Source organism: Canis aureus, chromosome 38 (assembly GCF_053574225.1).
Source record: "Canis aureus isolate CA01 chromosome 38, VMU_Caureus_v.1.0, whole genome shotgun sequence".
Taxonomy (NCBI): domain Eukaryota; kingdom Metazoa; phylum Chordata; class Mammalia; order Carnivora; family Canidae; genus Canis; species Canis aureus.
In genome coordinates, this window is record NC_135648.1 from 7,393,546 (window position 1) to 7,400,470 (window position 6,925).

Genomic DNA, 6,925 nt, shown 5'->3' on the forward strand with positions numbered 1-6,925 from the left:
TCAGGCAGGAAATTTAAAAAGTTATTTCTGGAAAATAGAAAAGTACTACAAATAAGGCTATTTAGGGATCTATAAGGGAATAGCTCAGCCCTTGTCATATTGCATTGTGGTGAAGCCTACTAGGTGATAAACCTCCTACCCACGCACAAACTTCCAATTAAATTTTTAATGCTGCCTTAAAAATGAAGACATGACCAACCATCAACACATTTGAGGAGAGCTTCTGACATAAAAGTCAGAATCCAAAATGCAGGGTGGGGTGCAACTTCAGAAGAAAAGAGAAAATGTGGAAAAGTAGAATACTTTTTTAAAAAGTATATATATATATTTAAAGATTTTATTTATTTATTCATGAGAGACACACAGAGAGAGGCAGAGACACAGGCAGAGGGAAAAGCAGGCTCCATGCAGGGAGTCTGGCGTGGGACTTGATCCCGGGTCTCCAGGATCATGCCTTCGGCTGAAGGTGGCGCTAAACCACTGAGCCACCTGGGCTGCCCTAAAACGTATATTCTTGAGGGAAAATTGAATGACAAAAAATTAGAGAGAAAGACAAACCATGAGAGACTCTTAACTCTGGGAAACAAAGGATTGGAGAAGGGCAGATTGGTAGGGGGATGGGATAACTGGGTGATGGGCATTAAGGAGGGCACATGATGAGATGAGCACGGGGTGCTACACTGTATATTGGCAAATTGAATTTAAATAAAAGAAAAAATCAAATAAGAACTATATTCTTAGAGAAATAAATGACATTTCATCTCTAAAACAAAGATGAATATACAAAAGAAAGATATATTATTATGATCAGGAAGAACTCTTTGAAATGAAAATAATTATAGAAGATCTAAAAAACCCAATAAAAGACCTGGAAGACCAAGTGAGGTAATGTTCTAGAAGTAGAATAAGAATAAAAAAAAAGAGAGAAGTTGAGAATAGAATAAGAATAGTAAGAAGTAAGAAGACTAGAGATCCAGATTAGGAGGTCCAATTTTTAAAACTATTTATTATTTTAGGACACGGAAAATTGAAAGAAATGATCAAAGGACTAATTCAGGACAATTTCCTGGAATGAAAGAATATGAACTTAGACTGGAAGAATCAGAGGATGCCCAGCACAGTGGATGTGGATCAAATAAGACCCGTTACAATGCACGTGAATGTCAAATTTCAGAACCCTGAGGGGAGAGAGAAGCTACTGAGACCATCCCTAGAGAGGAAAGAGGTTCTCTTCCAGAAGATCAGAAACCAAAATGGTTTGCAACTTCTCAAGAGCAAAAATAAAGGATAGAAAACAAAGGAAGAATGTCTTCAAAATTTTATGATGTCCAACCTATCATTCTATACTCAGAATAGAAATCAAGTGTGAGACTTAAATGCAATATTTCAGACAGACAGGATCTCAGAAGTTTTATTTCCTCAGAGAATGAGTGGAATGAGTAAGGGAATAATCCCAGGTGAGGGACAGAGAAGTGGGATCCAGGAAGCAGGGGATCCAGGACAGGAAGGAGGAGACCAGATCTCCTTGGATGATGATGAAAGATGACCTTGGGATATCTGCTCTGTGGTGGACCTGGAGAGAGGCACTCAGGACTGAGCAAAGTGAAGGAGGGCTTATGAGCAAAGCCTATAAGAAGATGAACTCAATGGTGAATGTGATGAATAATATGAGACTAGATTTATATTGATGTGGAGAATTTGGAAATAATGAGTAACAAGTAGAATCTCTGTCTTATAAAGATACTTGTGATTGCTTCTAGCACCTACCTGGTGAATCCAGAATAATCTCTTTACCTCACAATGCTTAATTTAATTGCATTGGCAAAGTTTCTTTTGCCATAAAGGGTACATGTAGAATTTCAGGGATTAGGACCTGATTATCTTTGAAGGCCATTATTCAGCCTTCCATAGTATCATGTTAATTATGAATTCAATCCCACCTTTGATATAATTGTTTCAGAGGTTGACGGAGGGAAAGTTTGTGTGTGTGTATGTGTCTATGTGAGTTTGAGACAGAAGGCAGCTAAATCTTTACTTTCCCCTATAGGCACTCAAAAATGCCTAAGTCTGAAAAATCAAGTAATGTCAGTATTGTGTTGAGAGTAATGTAAGTATACAGTTGGTATCTTGTAAATACCAAAGTAGCTAAGAAGGTTGGAAGGTGATGGTCATTGAGCATCGAGGGAACAGGAATAGTGGAGAAGCTTAGGGACTGCTGTTTTTCCTGATAAATCTTGTAAAATTCCATCTAAAATTAAAAAAAGGAAACCACCAGTAATTAAATTAAAGTGAAAAGATTAGGTTAAATCCTTTGGCAAGAGTACAGAAACTTTTCAGGAGTGAGATTATTATGTGGGGGAAAATATGTCTTTCTTGCTGAAGTGTAAAAGGGAGACGTTTGGAGATTAACCAGGAAGTGGAAATGTGGCAGGAGGAGGGATTAGGAGATCCCCCAGAGGGTGCCCTTGTGGATCTCCTCCATCCTGATAGGGATGGATGGCTGATTGGAAGTGAGGATTGAGAGGAAAAGTGGTGTCAAGGTTGACACTCAGCTCTGGTTTGGGTATTGGGTTGATGTGATGTCATTCTGGGACAAAGGGGGATCAGTAAGAGGAGCCACTTTGGAATCTGGCAGGTAGGGGTATGTGTGCATGTGCTTAGGACTGGGTGTGCATTTGGGAATTAGCAGCACAATGAGAGGCATGGAGGGAAGGAAAGTTTCCTCCAAGGAGAGCCTGCCTCTGAGAGAGTTTTTTTTTTTTTTTTAGAGTTCTGAAGAAAAAAGTGTATGCATTCTTATAAGCCCAAGAGTCAGGCGTTTTGATTCTTTTATTTCTCTGCTTGGCTCTGCTATTTTACTTTCCAAATGGACAAGAGTAGTTGAGAAATCTGTTAATATTTCAACGCTTAGAAACATATGGAGGGTTTCTCTTTTCTCCCCAATAGAGTCTCATAAGCTGCAGGAGGGAATATGTAAATATTGTTTCAAGATTAATATTTAAATATAGAAAATGATTTATGAGAGCCCATGTATCTACATCATGTATTTTACAGTAGATGGTTAAAACTTCCATTTGTCAGCAGATTCTTTTAAAGAAGCCTTGGTAATTGCGATGTGTACAGACCCTTATCCTAAATTATCCTAATGGAAAAATGCAATGCAGAACAAATTGCATGGAATGCATCTATAATACCCGAGCTGACAATATGTGAAATGCAGGTGAGGTCAGCAGACTGGGCAATGCCGAAACACTCCTTTTAGCTTGACATCACCTCCCCCATTTTGGATAGCAACCCAAACAGAAATGCACAGGAAAAATCCTAATGAGAAGTAAGTGGCTCTATATGAACACAATTATAAAATGTTATGATCCATACTAAGAAAAAAATTTGTATAAAGGAATAGAAATATCAGACCATTGGGTAGGAAAACTAAAGGGTTATAAAGATGACAATGTTTTCATCAAATAAATGAATATATTTAACAAAATCCTAATAAAAGTAAAGTGACAATGACTAACCTAAGATGTGATTTTCTGTGATGAAATGAACACTGGGTATCATATAAGACTGAGGAGTCACTGACCTCTGCCTCTGAAACCAATAATACATGATATGTTAATTAATTGATTTAAATAAAATTAACAAAACAAAAAACCCCCACAAAAAACCCAAACAAAATAAATAAAATTTGTTAAAATGCTGCAGTTAAGAGTGGCAAAATGAAACAAAACACTTTGAAAGAGGAAGAATCTTGGAGGCAAACTCGCTGTGTCAGATGTTAACATATATTATTAAGCCATTATAATTATACTGATGTAGAGGAGGTGTAAGAATTGATAAATTGATTTTTAAGAAGTTAGTATGGCTCTAGATTATATACTGGTATACATAAAAACTTAATACAAGAAACATTTCAAATATCATTGCTGCTGAGATGCCCTCACTGACTATCTGGAATAAATAAGATTCCCTTTGCTCATGTCCTCATAAGATCTACAGCATAATTATAATTGTGTGTGTAATATCTGTCCGCTCCATGAGACTAATGGCCATGTCCAAGTTGGTCAAACTTATATAGTCTACACTTAGCACCGTACCTGGTTTATAGTAAAAAATACATATTTATGTACATTTTTATATACATGTATATACATTTTTATTATAAAACACATATTTATAATTACTAAACATACACATTTTTTACTAAAAAATACATATTGATAGTCAATAATACTGTAATATACCTATTGTGGTGACCATTGGGTAATGTATAAATTGTAAATCATTATGTTGCACACCTGAAACTAATTCAATATTATATGTCAACCATACTTCAATTAAAAACAACAAAAGAGGCACCTGGGTGGCTTGGTCAGTTGAGTTTCTGACTCTTGGTTTTAGCTTAGGTCATAATCTCAGGCTTGTGAGATCGAGCCCCACATCAGGCTCTGTGCTCAGCTGGCAGTCTGCTTGGGGTTCTTGGGATTCCTTCCCTCCCCCTCTGTTCCTCCCCTTGCTCTCCCTCTCTCACATAAATAAATAAATAAATAAATAAATAAATAAATAAATAAATAAATAAATAAATAAATGTAAAAAATAAAATAATTTTTTAAAAAATCAAATAATTTAAATTAAATAAAATGTAAAAAATAAAATAATTTAAATAAATAAATAAAATGTAAAAAATAAAATAAATAAATAAAATGTAAAAAATAAAATTAAAAAATAATTTAAATAAATAAATAAAGGAAAAAGTATTTGTTGAGTTTTTGAAACAAATAGGGGGAGGAGAATAGCTTTTCAATAGCTGTGGATGTGTGGATAATCAGCATTTGGAAAAATTAAATTCGATATTTAATCTCATAACATACTTCACTTTGAATTCCAGATGAATTATAGAAATTATGGATAAAATGTAACCATAAGTATCTAGGAGAAACAATAAATTAATATGTATCTTCTCTTGGAACAACAATAAAAAAGTAACTTGCAGCATAAAGGCTATTGAAAAATCACAGGTGAAAAATTTGATAGAGCTTTAATTAAGAAATTAAATTAAATGGCCCTGAATGTCATAAACGGTATGCACAAAATTTAAAGTGGAAAAGTTATGATAAATACAGCAGAGTATGCTTAATTATAAAGAGCTTTCATAACTCCAAAGAAAGTGTATGATATTCCCAGGTATCTTATGCTTTTGGGTGCAATTGTAAATGGGATTGACTCCTTAATTTCTCTTTCTTCAGTCTCATTGTTAGTGTATAAAAATGCCACTGACTTCTGGGCATTGATTTTGTATCCTGCCACGCTGCCAAATTACTGTATGAGTTCTAGCAATCTTGAGGTGGAGGCTTTTGGGTATGTGAAATAAGTCAATCGGAGAAGGACAAACATTATATGTTCTCATTCATTTGGGGAATATAAATAATAGTGAAAGGGAATAGAAGGGAAGGCAGAAGAAATGTGTGGGAAATATCAGAAAGGGAGACAGAACATAAAGACTCCTAACTCTGGGAAACGAACTAGGGGTGGTGGAAGGGGAGGAGGGCGGGGGGGTGGGTGGGTGTAAATGGGTGATGGGCACTGAGGGGGCACTTGACGGGATGAGCACTGGGTATTATTCTGTATGCTGGCAAATTGAACTCCAATAAAAAATAAATTTATTATTAAAAGAAAAGAAAGTGTATGATAGTAAAATGTATGAAAGCTGCAAATAGGGAAATTTTTGAAAGAAATAGAAAAGGCTTATTACAATGTTAAAATTTGCTGCCTGCCATAGAAATCCAAATAAAAAACAGGATATCATATTTTAATATGCCAAAGTAACAAAACTTTAAAGAGAAAGCTTTAGTGAAATTTAATTTTTACCACTGCTAGGTTTCCTTGGGGCGCCTGGGCTGTGACCAGCCAAGCAGCTCTGTTCCCGGGCTGGGACCAGAGCACCACTGAACCCAGAAGCTGCAGGCAGAGATAACCCCATAGAGGAAGCCTGGAACTGGAAGATTTTGTTGGAGCCTCTGCTTCATCACCATGAGGGTCCCTGGAAGCCCTTTTGAGTGTTGGGAATGATGCAGACTCTACTGCCTTTGGCACTGAACATTCATGAGAAGGAACAGAGATATTTCTAAAGCTGGAAGCAGCAGTGGTCTTTGACATCTGCTGAATGTGTGCTTTTCCCCCACTTCCTGTCTCTTGGGTTATTTTCTGTGTTGAGCTTATTGACCAGAGAAATCCTACTTGGCCAAGTCTTCCTTTCCCCAACTCCCTTTCCTTGTTACACACAGTAGAGGGAGGCCCAGGCCCTGGAGGATGTGATGGGAGACTATGTCATCTGCCTTAGGCAACACTAGCAACCAGAAAGAGCTGGTGAGATTTGGCACAACATTGCCAGGCTTTAGAAGGACAAAACTGGACCCTGTGTAGGACAACATGGGAGGGTCTGTTGAGCCTAAAGAGTGATGCTAGAGCCAGTTCCCTCCTTCAGGTGGTCTCACATATGCTTGCTCTGGAGGAGCAGCGAGCTTGGTTCCAGGTGGTGCTGGAGGAAATCCAGCCTCAGTGATGTACCTCTTCTGAACGTTCGAAACAGGTGGGAGATTTGGATATTTAATGATTGGTAACTAATTAAAGAAATTAAGCAAAACATAACATTGTGTTCCAGCAACATTCTGGCCAAACAAGGGCCACAGGTCTCTAGACTGTAGATTCGGGATTAGATTGTGTCATCTCAGGAAAAGTATTGTGTGTTTTGGGAGGAGTGCTTTTTGACAGGTGAATCAGGGAGGCTCCCTGTCACCTGGCAGCTTTCGCTTGTGGGGAGGCTGAGGTGGAAATGGAGGCCCACCTCCGCACCTGCTAGGAGGACAGGACCCACTTCTGATAGCCTTGGGGTGGGTCAGCAATGAGTATCCAAGGGGCAAAC